This window comes from Musca autumnalis, unplaced genomic scaffold (genome assembly GCF_047663935.1).
Source record: "Musca autumnalis isolate F117 unplaced genomic scaffold, ASM4766393v1 scaffold_5, whole genome shotgun sequence".
NCBI lineage: Eukaryota > Metazoa > Arthropoda > Insecta > Diptera > Muscidae > Musca > Musca autumnalis.
The window spans coordinates 158,236,108-158,254,513 of NW_027412088.1; the positions used below are offsets into that span (position 1 = coordinate 158,236,108).

General features: G+C 37.1%; 1 protein-coding gene across 3 annotated transcripts in view; it reads left to right on the forward strand.

Moving 5' to 3' along the window:
- The first annotated feature begins 792 nt into the window (after positions 1–792).
- Buffy (BCL2 family apoptosis regulator buffy) overlaps positions 793–18,406 on the forward strand; it is a 67,795-nt gene continuing 50,181 nt past the window's right edge. Inside the window, exon 1 of one of the 3 annotated variants that reach the window (XM_073957817.1) lies at positions 793–909. The gene's annotated coding sequence lies outside the window, so the exon portion shown is untranslated. Of the gene's footprint in view, positions 1,339–13,134; positions 13,273–18,406 lie in introns of those variants that run through there. The other 2 variants (XM_073957816.1, XM_073957819.1) reach the window with 2 other exon arrangements.

Genomic DNA, 18,406 nt, shown 5'->3' on the forward strand with positions numbered 1-18,406 from the left:
AAATAGCGTATCTTGGACACGTATTAAGGAACAACAAATACAACATTTTACAAGCAATTTTAAAAGGAAAAATTGATGGAAGGCTTGCTAGTGGAAGAAAAGAAACATCCTGGCTCAAAAACATCATGGACTGGGCAGGTTATACCGATGAAACTGATCTGCTGAATGCTGCAAGACACAGAGAGCTGACAACCACTATACAATAACATAAATATAATGCGATAAATATTAAAAAAACAAAATTAATTGTACGATCACTTATATCCGGATAACGGATGAGTAAATAAAGAAAGATTGCGTTTAGCGCAGGCTGGGGTGTGCTTTTGAAGGCACCGGTGATGAGGATTGATGCTGCGCGTTGCACTTTATCCACCTTTGTCTGTTTTGTATTGTTACAAAGCACATGTCAGTTTTCTCTCGTTCATTATGTTCACAATTAGATCTGGCAACAATTGCTTTTAGTTGTTTGCCATTTAAACTTTTGTGTTGGGCCTCCGTGGAATACAGTTACCCGAGAGACTCCCTATTGCTTAGGGTGCCAACAAATGTTGTTGTTGCAATTTGTTTACATTCTTCTCTCATATCTCTACACATAAGCACCTCATATTCAAAGCAAATTATGTTTTTATCATACAACAATTTACAGGCATTTTTAAGTACTCCACTCCAAAAAGTCATGTCTTTTTTATGATTCAAAAAAAAGAAAAAACTGCAATGTTTGATTGTGGTACCTACCATACCCTACGGGGCTAATGGAGCAGCTACTTGTTGTAGTGGTGCCTACCAGCAGCAGCTACTCTTGCTTTATTGCTCAGTGGATTCGTTCATTCACAACACTCGGCTACCTGCTATCAGCAAATTTGAAAATTTCATTCAACAAGTGCCACCAGTACCACCGGTGCTCAGTCGGTGAGTATAATTTCGACGCTTTTTGTAAACGGACGTGTGTGTCGTGTCGTTGGAAACGTAGTAACACCACAAAGCAACGGCAAAAAATAATAATAACATCGCCTGCTTGAAATCAATTCGATCGACCGACCAAACAATAAAAATATTAATTATCTCTTTTAAATGTGTAAATAATTAAAACCAACAAAAGTAACACAAAAATAGCTGATCACATAAAATAAAGCAAATATTTTATTTGTTTAACAAAAAAAAAAAAAAAATGTATTGAGAAAAAGTTAATGGCCACATACAAGAAAGTTATTTGGGCCGAAAAGAAGCTGTAAATTAAATGCCTCACCAAAAAATTGGTGTTAATAAATAAAATTAATACTATTGGAAAAAAAAAATAATAAGAAAAAGAAAATATTGTTGCTGTCTTTTGTGATAAATGTAAGGAAAATGTTTTATTAAAAATTTTTAAAAATTAAAAATTTGTTTACATAAATTAAATGTAAATGTGTGTTTAAACTAATTTTTAATGTGACAACAAATATTTGGATATAAAAAATTTAAACAACTGATTTCAATTTCTTTAGTAGTGAATCATCAACTTTGAACACATCCAAATCATCTTGGACCCGGATATAATGGTCTTAAACGAATCTATACATATTCATAAAAGTCCCATTAAGTTCGAAAAATAATATTAGGGCCATTATCGAAAGAAGTAATAAGTAATAGTAGTAATAAAATAGTAATAAGTGTAATAATAGCAAAGTGTAAAAATGTAGCAAAGATCAAATTCATTCGATGAATGTTGTCCCATTCAAGAAAAGAAATCTGCCTACGAAAAATCCTGAACGACAGGGGAAATTCGTAACAAGGGCGAAGACATTACAATAGGGCAAAACGTAAAAAAGCAGCTGTATTCTGCGACAACTACCAAAAATATTAAGCAAAACAACAAGGACTTCATACGTAACTCCTGGAAGCTATTATGTGAGCAGGTTAATAGCATAAACAACGTTCCAAAAACAAAAAAGTTTCCACCAAAACCCATAGACAAACCGAATTAATGATTAATGAAATGGGTACAATGATAGAAACTATCGAAGGAACCCTAAGCCTTCAGTACTACGGCTCACACAGTAAAATTGGCAGACAAAGAACCACTCGACGGTCGAACAAGCCATCATGAATTTCTCACCATAAAAAGTAACGATACTAGATCTTCCCGGTCAACAAAAACAGCCTGTAACTTTCGCGAATTCGTTTCAAATGACCCCATATTCCCTGGTCCGATAGGTTAAAAAAAATATAAACATAAAATTCACGAGTTTATAAAGAAAAACCAAAAATTGCAATAGTGTCAAAAAATCCTAATGTGGTCCGAAATGGCGCGATTTGAGAAGATATTGGTCCAGAACGCTTTGATAATGATTTTAAATTAGATTACAAAAAAATAAAAATTTTAATGAAAAGCAAATATGTTGTTATGACAGATAAAATTAGAAAATGCATTACAGAACTTCAATGCATTTGGTGCGGAAACTTTTTTCGCGATAGAGAAAAATTGACACCGTGTTTCATAATAGTTTTCCATGCTCTACACGGCTATGTGGTGGTATTTTTTTGGTTATAGCCCTAATGTACATAGCTGACTTAGTGCAGTTCTCCAATCTGAGGAATATGAAAATATACTCCGTTAAACCGACTGTCACACTGTCCACCACCTGTACGGATGAAATGAGGCTCCCACTGAACATATTGGTCTATGGTGTCCTGATGCGGACTACTAACTACCCCAAGATATTGGGTGTAACGTTCCATGTTTAAGTCGTCCGCGCAAGCCCCAGCTATTTGCGACAAGATCAGAAGTAGGAACAAGTCTCTGACTGGGCTGCTGACAAAGAAACTTTGTTGACCTCTAATCCAGCAATAGGATGGTCAGTTGTGAGCTATTCGGCGCCAATGTTTTTATGCAAATATTAGGGCTACGCTATGGAAGAGTATTCAAACCTGGCGGAACGGCGTGTCAGCCAATCGGAAGCCGGCAAACATGTTGCACATTTTTGCTCGCTCAAATTTGTCGTGTAAAAAGTTTCTAAAGAGAGAACCATTCAGCGCCATTTTTGTTCAAAGAGAAGTGAACATTTTGCAATTTTTTGTGTACAGGAACGCATTTCGGAGAAAAATGTTCAAAATGTGTGAAATGTCATGTTAAACGTCAAATTTGCTCACAATAATGCATTACTGTGAATTGCTTGTTTACATTTTGTATGTGATTTTATTTACAATAATGCATTTTGACAACTGGTATGAAGATCAGCTGTTTTTAGCGTTACACCTTATTATTCCACCATGGTATGATTTGATGTAAAACCTTTTATTCCTTCCACCATGGTTGATACCCAACACATGCTCTGCATTTGGATTGGGAGAACACGGCACTCTGAATTTGTGCAACAAAATGGAGGTGACAGTCTGGGGCACGGAAAATTCCTCTTGGGGAAGAAAGGCCTTGGTGAGTATATTATGAACCCCGAAGGACAGATGCGCCGGGAGTCGAACTTCCGCGTTATGGCGTGATGAAGTTTTTGCAAGAGACCCTGTAAGCCATCATGAATTAGCATTTGTTGTTTTTGTAGAGCACTTAAGCAACAGTGAACAAAGATATAACGCTAATTCCTGATGGCCCACAGGGTCTCTAACAAAAATTCCATCACGCCATAACGCGGAAGTTCGACTCACGGCGGATCTGTCCTTCGGGGTTCATAATATACTCACCAAGGCCTTTCTTCCCCAAGAGGAATTTTCCGTGCCCCAGACTTTCACCTCCATTTTGTTGCACAGTGTTATCTAATCTAATCTAATCTAAAACAAGTAAAAAAGTATCAGTCGGCTTTGCCGACAGAGATATACCCTCAGCATGTGTACATTGAAACAATTTTTTCCAAAAATACGTATATATTTAGGGGGTTTTAAAAATTTTGGGCGTTTGAACCGACGAAAATGTTGATTAGGATTAAAGATCAAAAGTTTTGCTGAGGAGATACTAAAAGGAATGGATCGACATTGACCGTTATAGAAGTGGATCTCCAACCGCAACATATGGTGCCACAGGGGGTTTTTACACTCTTCGGGTTGTTTGCTCAAGAAGTATGGACTTGCCCCTAAAAAACTTTTAACATCGTAAATGAGGCAGCGAATGCAAGTTGCTTCAACAAAAATCAAAGAGATTCGATATCAGGTCTTAAAGTGAACTTATCCGAAATTTTGTATGGGAGGTACTGGATAGAGTGGACAAATATAGTCCATATTTGAACCTTATCTATATCTGGTAGATATATTAGGATGTGTAAAGTATAGACCAATTCGACCACCCCCTTCATGAGTTACCGTACGAACAATTTTTCCGAACATTTTTGAACTTTTGTGGGGGAGGTACCTGAAGGAGTGGACCGATATGGCTTATCTTCAAACTTAAACTATGTTTGGACAAAATGTAACTAAGACCATATTTTGGAAAGAATCGGCAGATCCGTTCGAGAGTTATCGTGCGCTCCAACCACCTTACACGGTGTCATAGGGGTTTTGTGCAACTTTCATGCTATTTTCTCAGGAAGTATGGACTTGCCCCTGATGAAACTTGTACCGTTGTATGGAGGGCAGTGAATACAAGTTGCTAAAACAAAAATCAACGCGATTCGAGAAATGGCCCTAAATTGAACTTTTCCGAAATTTTGTGTGGGAGGTACCCTAAGGAGTGGACCTATTGAGACCATATTGGAACCTCATATTACTCTGGTAGAAAGTTTACACTATACAAGGTATGGACCAAATCGGTCACTCCCTTCAAGAGTTATCGTGCGCACAAACTTTCCGAACATTTTCGAACTTTTGTGGGGGAGGTACCGGAAGGGGTGAACCGATGTAGCTCATCTTCGAACTTAAACTAAGTTTGGGCAAAATATTACGAAAGCCAAAATTTGAACCGAATCGGTTCATCCGTTCGAGAGTTATCGTGCGCTCCAGCCAGCAGGACAGACAGACAGACGGACGGACATGGCTAGATCGACTCCAAATTGTCTGAAACACATTTCGTCCAAACATACTTGGGGTCTAAAACCATTATTTCGATGAGGCACATTTTCATCGTATCAAAGTGTATATACCCTCCTTAGCCTAAAGGCTGAGGGTATAAAAATGTGTTCAGCTAGGTGAAAGGTAATACCTATGGGACTATTCTCAAAATACCGATCATTTCAGCTAGTTCGGTTAAAAATTGCAGCTAAAATTGTCAAAATACCGAAAATCGGGAGGTACCGTTATATGGGGGCTATACCAAAACCTATGTTGTTGGACCTATGTTGACCATGGTACAATCATTACAAGGTAGGACACAGCAAACATATGATTAAAATTTTTTCCTGAGGTCCTCCTTTGTGTCAAAACTGTTTTGACAAATGACAAAATAAATTGATTGAATATGAAATAATAAAATCAAAAAATAAATAAAAGCAGAAGACAATACATACATTATTCGAGAATAAACTAATAATTGAACCATGCTGTTGACGATGTTTCGTTGGAGATGTTTTATGACAACTGAGAACTTCAAATGTCAAATTACAGTTATTTCGGATAAAAACCGTGGCTAAAATTCTCAAAATACCGAAAATTGGGAGGTACCGTTATATGGGGGCTATACCAAAACATGGACCTATGTTAACGATGTTTGGTGGGGATGTTTTATGACCACTGAGAACCCCAAATGGCAAATTACAGCTAGTTCGGTTAAAAAATGTAACTAAAATGCTCAAAATACCGAAAATCGGGAGGTACCGTTATATGGGGGCTATACCAAAACATGGACCTATGTTGACGATGCTTGGTGGAGATATTTCATGACCACTGACAACCTCAAATGTCAAATTACAGCTATTTCGGTTAAAAACTGTGGCTAAAATTCTCAAAATTCCGAAAATTGGGAGGTACCGTTATATGGGGGCTATACCAAAATATGGACTTATGTTGACGATGTTTCGTGGAGATGTTTAATGACCACTGAGAACCTCAAATGGCAAATTACAGCTAGTTCGGTTAAAAATTGTGGCTAAAATTCTCAAAATACCGAAAATCGGGAGGTACCGTTATATGGGGACTATACCAAAACATGGACCTATGCCCATATCCTTTGGCATATAAGTTTGTTGATCACTTGGAACCCTAAGTGCCAAATTATAGCTAATTCGGTCTGGAAATGTGGCGAAGAACGTCAAAATACCTCAAATACGGAGGTACCGTTATATGGGGGCTATACCAAAGAGTGGACCGATATTGATCTTTCGAACAAAAAAAAAAATTGATTACAATTTAATTTTTTGTGTTATTTTTTACAATTTCAAGTTCTATCGGGCTTAAAAAAACACCCTTTACATTGTTCAATTTAAATTACTCTCAGAACGACGATAAAATATGTCCCATCTCTAACAAATGAGAGAATTTATCAAAATAAATTAATTATGACAGGAAAAATACAAAATTTAAAAATTTATTAAAAACCCAAACATTTTTAGAAAAACTGCAAAATATGAATCAAAAGTAAACGGTTTTACGACTAGTATACATTCAAATCATAAAAAAATTTCTCTTCTCTTTTATTAAAGCTGCATTTCTTGTACATCGTTTTAAATTCGCGTACAAATTTAGAAACAAAAATCAAATGCCTGCCAGAAAGTCTGTATACCAGAAGTTACTTTGGCAGGTCTCTATCTCTCTCTAATTTTTGAAAATGTGCTGAAAACACCAAAATTGTGAGAAAAAAGTAGAAAAGATGAATGAAAATAATATCATTTAATATTAAATAGATATCTGAAAAAAGGACAAGTATTTTTTCAGTTTATATCAATTAATTTTACTCGTCTTTTGGCTGAAACTTTCTTTAAATTCAGTAAATAAAAAATACGAAAATATGAATCATGTTGCTATGAATTGTGTACCATTTCGTATGAACGGCTTAATTCGTGTACATAATTATGAGAGCGAACAACGTGATTCAAATGCTGGTATGAACATGGCATAACTATTTCTAATTATTACTGGTCTGTTCCTTTACTTTTGAAAATGGTAAAACCGGCAAAAGTAGTAAAAGTTGTAAACTGCTCATATATGAATTGTATGGTGTCTGAAGTAAAGGAACGCTTTTCCAGTAAAAAGCGACAAAACTTGAAGATTCTTGCAGATCGCTAGATCGGTATTTTTTCCCATTGTGCGGTGCTCTTACACCAACCTTAAATGAAATTAGCTTACACCTGGGAAGCTTTTGCGGATTCTGAAACTACAATGTTCATAGATGATGAAAAAACAAAAAATCGCAGGACGGTTTTTCTATGTTTTCACGATTTTGCTTGGAAACCGCAAGTCCTATCGAAATGAGATCTTAGAAAATATTGTAGCTGTAAAAATTCTCTACAAAAATGATCTTTATGATATTTTCGTAGGTTTTACCAATTTTGAGATATAGAAGCTCAAAATGTGTACTTTGACCGCGATTTATTTAAAAAGCACTCCGTTGATTTTTTGTTTATTTTCTTATCTATGAACATTGTAGTTTCAGAATCCGCAAAAGCTTCCCAGGTGTAAGCACCTTCCATTTAAAGTTGGTTACATTTCTAGTGTATTTTTCATCCATCTACAAATTATCTACAGGTGGTGTTCGTAGACACGTTTTTCGGTCACGACAACTAAATCGAGGTAAATTGATCTAAATACATATAGCATCGGGTTGTACCCATTGATGTGATGTTAAACTGGTATTAAATCTGTCTGGTAACCCCAAAATTTGTAACAATTTGTACCAATTGTACATTTTGACAGTTCTTTCACAGCAAATTCTTGCTGGACAAATTTCTTCTAGCAAGCACTAGCAACTCGTCTTCTTCTTAAAAACAATCAAAACATCTGTTTTTATTTTTTTCGTTGATTTATGTATGTTTATGAAAATTAGAAACAATTTTATTTTGGAAATAGCAAGCCTAATTGTATTGCTTTTTGGAGAACAAAGCTGCAAAGTGGGAAAATCCTTTTTTGTGTCATTTTCTTTTTTATTTTTAATGAAATACCTACAACATTTTTACTTCTTTTGGTTCCTTCATTGGCGGACAAATTGTTCTGTTTTGGCAAGTCAGCTGATTGCTTGCTGGTTTTTCTGAGAAGGTGTCTGTTTACTTTTTACAATTTTCTTGCAAAAGAGAATAAAAACTCCTTACTCTCTGAGAAAGTTCTTGCTGGGAAAGTAACCAACATCAACATTGCAACAGCTTTAAAATTAGATACTTCACATCTAATCCCAAAACTTTGGCATCAAACTATACATTATTTTCTTACACTTTTCAAAAGATGACTAATTACTAAATGATTTAAACCTTTCTATTAAACACAACAATTGTAAATTATTACCTTCAAACTAATTTTGTTTATAAACAAATAATGAAAGAGTTCGTCAATGTCATTGACGTAATAATGACAATGAATATTTATTTTTTTTCAACCAAATCAAATATAACCACAAATCCAAGCTACAACAATACAATAATTAGCTTTTTTATAGGTATTGATAAAACACTTACTGAATACAAAATGAAATTACAATGCTTAGACGGACAACACATGTTCGGTAAACAGTTAAAGTGCATTTTTGCTTTGCTTTTTTGTTTTAAAGAAATTTTATAGGAATGTTTCTATTAAGGCGCAGTACGATTGAAATTCAGATGTGATGAACATGTAAAAATTGCTGATTATTGTTGTGTTGTTAAAAGTGGATTGATTTTTTCTAAGAATAGAACATTGATTATGGGCGAGATAAATTATTTAAGAAAGTGAAATTATATTTATTTTAAGCTTAAAGGGTTCAAAATCGTAACAATGATGACACAACAACACTGTTCTTTCTGTTCTTTACTTTTCAAAATGGTAAAAGTGGCAAAAAATTATAAAAGTTGTCAACGGCTGGCTCCCATTTTTCGTGTAAAGCATGTTAAAAACTGGTAGATTAAAGCACGTAAAGGAACAGAGCTAGTAAAAATTATTGCACACTTTTTTACATATTTGTTGGACTTCATAAGGTTCCGTATACTGGCCTTTGAATTCATTTACTGAACTATAATTTTTGTATTTGTTGAATCTTCGTAACTGAACTACGCATATTTTATCAAAGCTTTACCCATATCATTTTCAAAATTATCCCACATACTTATTAATATGTATTCATAGTATCTGTAACAAAGCCAATAATTATGCAAAGTAATTGACAACAATTATTATTATAATTAAGCATAATGTCTTAATTAACAGCTCAGAATAATTAATACTTTGGTGTCAATTTCATTTGGGGCGTTTTTTATAATTAATATTAATTATCACATGCATTCATATGTATTTACGTGTAGTTGTGCAACCTACATACGTAACCAATAGTAAACATTTACAGACAATTTAATTATCTCTGATCAGAAGATAATCTTTGTAGAAAACTTACTTACTTACTTAGCTGGCCCATTACAGAAAATTTGTTCCATAGACCGAACTAAGAAAAAATCTCCAATTCTCTCTGTTTTTCGCTTCGCTTTCTGGAATACCGCGCCTTGTCATATCTTCATCCACTTGTTTGCGCCATCTATCCTTTGGCCTGCCGATTCTGCGTGCACCGCCATGTGGCATGTATTCATACGCCTTTTTAGCGGGTTCATCATCGCTCATTCTTATGATATGGCCTAGCCAACGCAATCGCTGCATCTCGATACGTTTAACAATATTGATGTCATTGTATAGCAGATACAGCTCGTGGTTCAAGCGACGTCGATATTCGCCGTCAACGCAGATTGGTCCGTAGATCTTTTGAAGAATTTTTCTCTCAAACACACCAAGCACTGCCATGTCTGCTTGCGCAAGTACCCAGGCTTCGGAGCCATACATCAGCACTGGTAGTATCAGTGTTTTGTAGAGCGTTATTTTTGTTTGACGAGAAGTGGCTTTGTTTTTAAACTGCTTACTTAAACCAAAGTAGCATATGTTGGCCAATACAATTCTTCTTCTTATTTCACAACCGATGTTGTTTGTTGTGTTTATGGCAGTGCCGAGGTAGACGAAGTCTTTACCGAGCTCTATGGACGCTTTGCGCGTCGACACCATCAATTCGGTCTTTTTGCCGTTTACCGCCAGACCCACTTTCGCAGATTCTGCTTCGACCTTCCTAAAGGTATCAGCTACTTCCTTTACTGATCGTCCCATGGTGTTTATGTCATCAGCATAAGCAAGTAACATGTAGCTATTGGTGTAAATTGTGCCATTTCTTTTAACATTTGCATCTCGTATTACCTTTTCCAGGAAAATGTTGAATAGGTCACACGAAAGGCTGTCTCCTTCCAATTTTAACTGAGGACCTAGTATCAGTTAAGGTCATCTTACAAAGCCGGATGAGCTTTGCATGGAGAACCTTTGATCGGAGGGGACTGTCGAATGCTGCCTCATAATCGACAAAAAGGTGATATGTGTCGATCTGCATCTCTTGGGTCTTCTCCAGGATTTGCCGCAGGGTAATTATCTGGTCAATAGTGGACTTGCCAGGTCTAAAGCCACATTGGTATGGTCCAATTATTTCGTTGACCATTGGCTTTAGTCGTTCGCACAATATCCCTGACACTATCTTATAGGCAATAGGGAGAAGACTTATGCCCCTATAGTTGGAGCATACAGTCTTATCTCCTTTCTTATGGACGCGACACAGGATGCTCAAGTTCCAATCGTCGGGTACGCGTTCTTCCTGCCAGATGGTGCTAACTAGCTGATGCATACACCTTATCAATTTAAAGACAAAGCCACATCAGCTGGTAAGCCATCGGCTTCTGCTGCTTTATTATTCTTCAGCCGGTTAATTGCTGTTTTTACCTCATCTTGGCCGGGCGGTATACATTATATACCATCTTCTGGGATTGGATCTGTGGTATCATCGTCTTCGCTACTATTGGATACCAGCAGATTGGAGAAATGTTCCTTCCATATCCTGAGCACGCTATCTGTATCTGTTACCAGATTACCTTGCTGGTCTCTACAGGAGGATGTGCCTGTACCAAAGTCATCTGTTTGATGTTTCACTCATTGGTAGAATTTTTGGACTTCATTCTGGCTCCTGTACATCTCGATTTTTTCACCCTCTCGCTTTTCCATTTCTCTCTTTTTCTTGCGGAAAACACGTTTCTCTTCTCTCCTTTTCTCCCGATATCTCTCTCGTGCGCTACGCGTTGCTACTGATTGTAAAGTAGCTCTATACGCCGCATTTTTCTCTTCGGTAGCAGCACGACACTCCTGGTCATACAATGAATTCCTTTGTGGAGGTCTCTGGTATCCAAGTATGGATTTTGCGGCTGTTTGCATGGAGTGGGCAATATTTTGCCATTGTGTTGTTATGTTATCAGGACAAGGAGTGCTCTCATTAAGCAATTGGGCTAGTTGAGTGGAAAATGCTGTGGCTATCGGTTGTGATTGCAGCTTACCGATGTCTAACTTTCGTGTTTTGTCTGTTCGTACTTTGTTTGCTACGTTTCACCGGGTGTGTACCTTTGCTGCAACAAGGTAGTGGTCCGAGTCTATGTTTGGTCCTCGGAACGAACGCACATCCAAGACGCTCGATGAATGTCTTCCATCTATCACAACGTGATCTATTTGATTTCTTGTATTCTGATCTGGAGACAGCCAGGTGCCCTTATGGATGTTGAGATGTTGAAATCTGGTGCTGCTAAATACCATGTTTTTGCCGCTGCAAAGTCTATCAGCCTCATACCATTGTCAGATGTTTCACTGTGGAGACTGAATTTTCCGACTGTTGCGCCAAAGATATTTTCCTTTCCAATTTTGGCATTAAAATCGCCTAGACAATCATGGGCAGGACAACGGTCATATGTTTCTTCTAAGCGCTCATAAAATATATCTTTGGTCAGTTCGTCCTTGTCTTCAGTGAGAGCATGAGCGCAAATAAAGCTGATGTTGAAATTCAGAACACAGGACATATTTTTCCATAAACCGAACTCAGAATATATTTCCAAACGCACCGATCTTCTACTTGCTTCTCCAATTTTGGATGCCATGTGATATGATATTCAAAATGGTATTTTTCTCGGGTCGTATAACGTCAAATGGTTGGTATTCATATGCCGGTGACATATTTATCCATCCTTTTGACATGGCCGAGCCAACGTAATCGTTGCAGCTTGATACATTTCACTATATCAGTGTCGGTCGGTTGGTCCAACACAAAATATATTTTTTGTTTTGTTTTTTCATCATTTGCATAGTATCGATTTTGCCGCTATCGATCACTTTCATCTGACTTTTATTTTCATTTTAACAATTACCTTTGCAAGTAAACAATTATTGGGGTACATGATTATATGATAATTTATTGTAAGGGCACTTATCAATTTATGTAAACTCATGACAATATTACGACAAAGATTGGATCTTTCACCACTTCATTTCGCTCATTTACTCAAAGAGTGACACATCTCAAAAAATCTAGTTTCGAGAAAAACGCGTTTTAGTTTGGCGATTAAAATTTGACCTTCCAACTTAAAAAGATTATCAAGCAAAAAATAAAACACCTACTTGGGCCATATTTTGCAAACAGTTAGCCAGATATCAGTGCTAAATTTCTGTGCAAGATCAAGCATGATTTGAAGTTTTTTAGTGCTTCATAAATTCAAAAAACTTTTTTGATGAATTATGCCAAACCCGTTGAAAATGAGCTGTAACTCTATGAGTTTAATTTGACACAAGATAAAGTAAAATTCTTAGAAAAAATAGAAATTGCTAACTCAGAAAACGCATTTTTTGAGCTATGCCACTATTTAATTTTGCTGGGTTTGTACTACCTGCGCAACGGCATCTGTGTGACTGCTATTCAATGCTGGCTGATAGGCTCGTTGATTCAAAGATTCTCGTTTGTACCATTGAACTTCTCCATAGATTATGAAGATATCTCCTGACATGTCTGGGTGAGGGAAGCCTGTCCACTAGATTGTGGCAGGTTGCTCATGGCAGAAAAACCCAAGCAGATATTGTCTCGACAACAGTTTGTTGTGCTTTTGCACCATAAAATCTTCGTCTCTACATGAAGATGTTATAAAAGGCACCCTGTTGCAGCCTTCATAGGAGTATTCTGCCAGGTCTGAATATTCTTCCACTGCGTAGAGGTAACATTGGAATACCACACTGGCGCCGTATAGCTACCACATATTGCTTTGTCATTTTTCAATCCTTTTTTATCCTTGCATGCAATAAATGAGAATACTCTCCTCTTTAATTTGCCACCAACACCAGCTTCGTGCGGTAAGTACAAGTATGTATTGTTACGAATGTAACTGATAGGTTTAAGTTAGTTTAGTTTAATTTCCGTTAATTTAAAAATTTGAATTGTAACGTAAAGTTTTTATTACGCAGTTACTTTATTTAAGCAACAACAACTACCATGTAGAACTCTCTTCATTATTCTAGATGTTACTTTACCTTTCATTAATGTGCTTTTATTTTGTTTTGCCATAATCATGTAATTATCGTTTAGTTGCTACTTCTTTCTTGCATTTGTTTGTTGTTGTAATTATGTCATTACTTTGCTTGTCGTCCGCCTGTATTCCCCCCATGTATGTATGTGAGTATGGTTGTTCGCTTAGTGCGAATGTGCGTCTGTGTGTTCGTTGCACAGATTCGAGGTGTTGCCAGACTTTCTGGATAATTCTAGACCAAGGAGACTTTGGGGTATAAATACAGGGGAACTGGCAATGACAAGTGAGTTGTGTTTTAAGCGTTGAACTGAACAGATCGGTTAAATAAGAGCTGCGTGCTAACTAGAGACTTGCTGTGTGCTTTGTAATTAAAGTCGGTTCTGAATAAGTGTAATAAAGTAAATAAAGCATTGTAGAAACGTAATCTAAAACGAACCCTGTTTTATTTGGTACGAATCGTATTGGGGAATAAAACAACGTCTACACGGAGATTAGTTAAACCTAATTCCGTAACAGTATTTAAAATATTATTTTGAAAATGTTGTCCTTTGAAATTTGAATGCCCTTTAAAAGGTCAACAGGATAAGAAAACGAAAAATCTTAAATGTTATTTTACTCCATTTTACTCCGGTTCATGTGTAACGAAATTTTTTGAAAATTGTCGGACGGTGTAATAGCTCGAAAGTTCTATAAACCTTGACGGCACAAACTAAAATGTCTGATGAGCAGTTTAATGGCTCATCGGGGATAGTTTTGTAATTTTTACCGAAGGTACTCCTTGTGGACTTGTGTTTACGGCTATATAATGTTTTCGTGGGCCTGACCATGCTTCCTGACGTAGTGACCCAAAAACTCTACAAATCCTACTACGACCAACTGAAGTGAACTGAAATCGAGGTTGGAGATAAATCCAGTTTAAGGCGACTTTCGGATCGTGTTGAAATTTTAATAGCGGATAGTGGTTTGCTAAAGGAAGCCGCTACTTTTGGACGTATGTGCTCGAAATGTCCCAGTATTTCGGGTCACCATTTTATACACTTCCGGCTCTTAAGCGTTTAGTAGTGCTTGCGGTCTTTGTTATAATTTTATTCTCCCAAAATCCCGCCCAAAGTGGTATTCTTACATAAGAAGGATTATGGGGTATTTGAGATGGACTTGAATGGGATTAGGTCCACTGTTTATGATACCTACCCCACAAACGCTATACTTCAACTACAAAAATTCTATTCACTTTTCAAGCTAGCGATCTGTTCATAGTAAATTTAGGTCAACTACTCCTATTATTGTGTTACCCTCCACCATAATATATAGTTAATTAAATTATAATTAATTTTGTCATTCCGTTTGTAACGCATCGAAATATTCGTCGAAAACCCTATAAGTTGTATATAATCTTGATCAGCATAAAATTAAGGCGACTTTCGGATCGTGTTGAAATTTTAATAGCGGATAATGGTTTGCTAACACATTGAAATATTCGTCAGAGATCCTATATTTTGTATATAATCTTGATCAGCATAAAATTCTATGTTGATATAACCAAGTCCTTCTGTCCGTCCGTATTTTGGTATTTTTAAGGTTGTGGCCTTAATCTTCCACCGAAATAACTGAAATTTGGTACTTAGACCTCCATCGTGGTATAAAATATTTAGCATTTAATCTTCGTTGGGGGTATACAATTTTCCACTAGAAATTTGTCGGAATAGGTCCACGTCTTCATATAGCCATCATAGAACGGTCGCTTCCGATTTTGGGTATTTTAAAGGTTTCAGCGTCACTTGCAAACCGAAATGGATGAAATTCAGTATATTTAGTTTTCGATTGGTGTATAACATATAGTGTACTCAGGATATGGAAAGAACATTTTTCAAAACTGTTGGTATCCAATAGCAGCGAAGACGACGAAGATACCACAGTCCCAATCCCAGAAGATGGTATTGAATGTATACCGCCCAGCCAAGATGAGGTAAAGACAGCAATTCAGCCGATTTGAAGAATAATAAGGCAGCAAGAGCCGATGGCTTACCAGCCGAGCTGTTCAAAACCGGAGGCGACACGCTGATAAGGTGTATTCATCAGCTAGTTAGCACCATCTGGCAGGAAGAACGAGTACCCGACGATTGGAACCTGAGTATCCTGTGCCCCGTCCACAAGAAGGGAGATAAGACTGTATGCTCTAACTATAGGGGCATAAGTGTACTCCCTATTGCCTACAAGATCGTGTCAGGATATTGTGCGAACGACTAAGGCCTATGGTCAACGAGATAATTGGACCATACCAATGCGGCTTTAGACCTGGCAAGTCCACCATTGACCAGATATTTACCCTGCGGCAAATCCTGGAGAAGACCCAAGAGATGCAGATCGACACCTACCACCTTTTTGTCGATTATAAAGCAGCCTTCGACAGCCCGCTGCGTTCAAGGGTATTCCAAGCCATGTCTTAATTTGGTATCCCCGCAAAGCTCATCCGGTTTTATAAAATGACTTTGACTGGCACGAGGTCCTCAGTTAAAATAGGAAAGAGTTTGGTACCAAACGAGGTTTCAGACAAGGAGACAGCCTTTCGTGTGATCTCTTCAACATCCTGCTGGAAAAGGTTATACGAGAGGCAAACGTCAAAAGAAGTGGCACAATCTACACCAATAGTCACATGTTACTTGCTTATGCTGATGATATAGACATCATGGGCCGATCAGTAAAAGAAGTAACTGATACCTTTATAAAGGTCGAAGGAGAATCTGCTAAAGTGGGTCTGGCGGCAAACGGTGAGAAGACCAAGTCGATGGTGTCGACGCGCAATGCGTCCATTGAGCTCGGACCGACTGTGGAAGTTGGTTCCTATAATATTGAGGTAGTAAAAGACTTTGTCTACCTCGGCACCTCCGTAAACACAACAAACGACATCAGTTGTGAAATAAAAAGAAGAATTATATTGGCCAACAGATGCTACTATGGTCTAAGTAAGCAATTTAAAAACAAAGCCACATCTCGTCAAACAAAAATAACGCTCTACAAAACACTGATACTACCCGTGCTGATGTATGGCTCCGAAGCCTGGGTACTTGCGCAAGCTGACATGGCAGTGCTTGGTGTGTTTGAGAGAAAAATTCTTCGAGATGCAGCGATTGCGTTGGCTAGGCCATATCATAAGAATGAGCGATGATGACCCCGCTAAAAAGGTGTATAAACACGGACCGCTTGGCGGTGCACGCAGAATTGGCAGGCCAAGGAATATATGGCGCAAACAAGTGGATGATGAGATGAAAAGGCGCGGTATTCCAGAAAGCGAAGCAACAAATAGAGAGAATTGGAGATCTTTTCTTAGTTCGGCCTATAGAATAAATGTTCTGTAATGGGCCAGCTAAGTAAGTAAGTATAACATATTTCAGAAGAGAATTAGTAGTATAGGTCCATATTTTTAGATAGCCCCCATAGAATTGTAACTCCCGATTATCACTATTTTGAAGGTTGTGGTCTGTGACTAAAATTTGCTATTTAGTCTTTGTCGGGGCTATAAAACTTTCCACCAGAAATTTGTCGGTATAGGTCTACGCCTTCATATAGCCCCCATAGAAAGGTCCCTTTCGATTTTCGGTATTTTGAAGTTTGTAGCCTTAATCCCACTGAAATGGTTTAAAATTTGGTATTTAGTCTTCGTTAGGAATACACAACATTACTGCAGGGAATTGACGGTCTAGGCCCACCTGTTGATGTAGCCCCATAGAACCTGCTCGCGATTTTCGGTATTTTGAAAGTTTTAGCGACATTATCTAGCCGAAATGTCTGAAAATTGGTATTTAGAATGATCGGTACAGGTCCAGTTTTTAGCCGCATAGAACGTACATCACGCTTTTTGGTATTTTGAAGGTTTTAGCCACGTTATTCAACCGAAATGGCTAATATTTTCTGTTCAAATTTCGATAGAGGTTTCTCGGATTAACCTTCCAATCCGAGAAACCTCTATCGAAATTTGAACAGATACCACGATACCACCCGATGTGTGAAGTCTTTTAAAGAATTGTTCTATGGAAGTGACTGTAATTTGTTATTTCGGATTCTTTATGGATAGAAAACATAGATGTTCCATTGGTATTAAACCTTGTTTAAAAGAAAGTGATATTTATCAGTTAGCATATTCCACTTATCCTAGGAATAGGCCTTAATGTGGCAGAAGAACTTAGTACTTTCATAAACGATAGGAAACAAAATGTTCCATTTTACTTCAAGTCGACTCGTGGTCAAGGTAGAAAAAGTTCGACCCGACCCGGAACTTAACGCCGTTAAAAGTGATCATTAAATTATAAGGCGGACCTTTTTGACATTAAATTTTAATGTGAAAATTATAAATTTAATGCTCCCAAATTGGTTTATTTGGGTTTTCAAATCCATCCAATAGTAAAAGAAAACATATGATAATGGCCCATAGACTGGGGGTATTTGGCTGTCGACAAAGCCTATTCTTACTTAATAATGTTTCATAATACATTCTCACAAATGATATACATATACTGCATATCTAAAACATTCTAACAAACCCCAAAACAGCTCGTTCAATTTTTTTCACCATTCTAGAAACGCCAGCATGTTATACATTGTCAATGATTGCAGTTTTTGAAAATTAACTCTTTTGAACTCGTTTGAGTTCCCAAAAAACTGAAACTTTATATTGCCATGGGAATTTCCAATTCGTTTCCATTCAAATGTGGGTGTTAAAATTATATTTCGCATTTTTTTCAAATCATATAGACTTCCATACTAAAATAATCCTTTCCGCTGCAGCCCTCCAGCCAAAAACCGCATTAACTTAACACCAATTCATTGCGATAATTATTGCGGATCTGTAATAGCTGAACGTTAGAATATTGCTGATACGTTTTGCGGTTATGGTAATTCGTTTTTGTGTGTTTTTTTTTTAGTTTGAAGATTTCCATCCATCAAAAGTCATTGTATCACGTTTC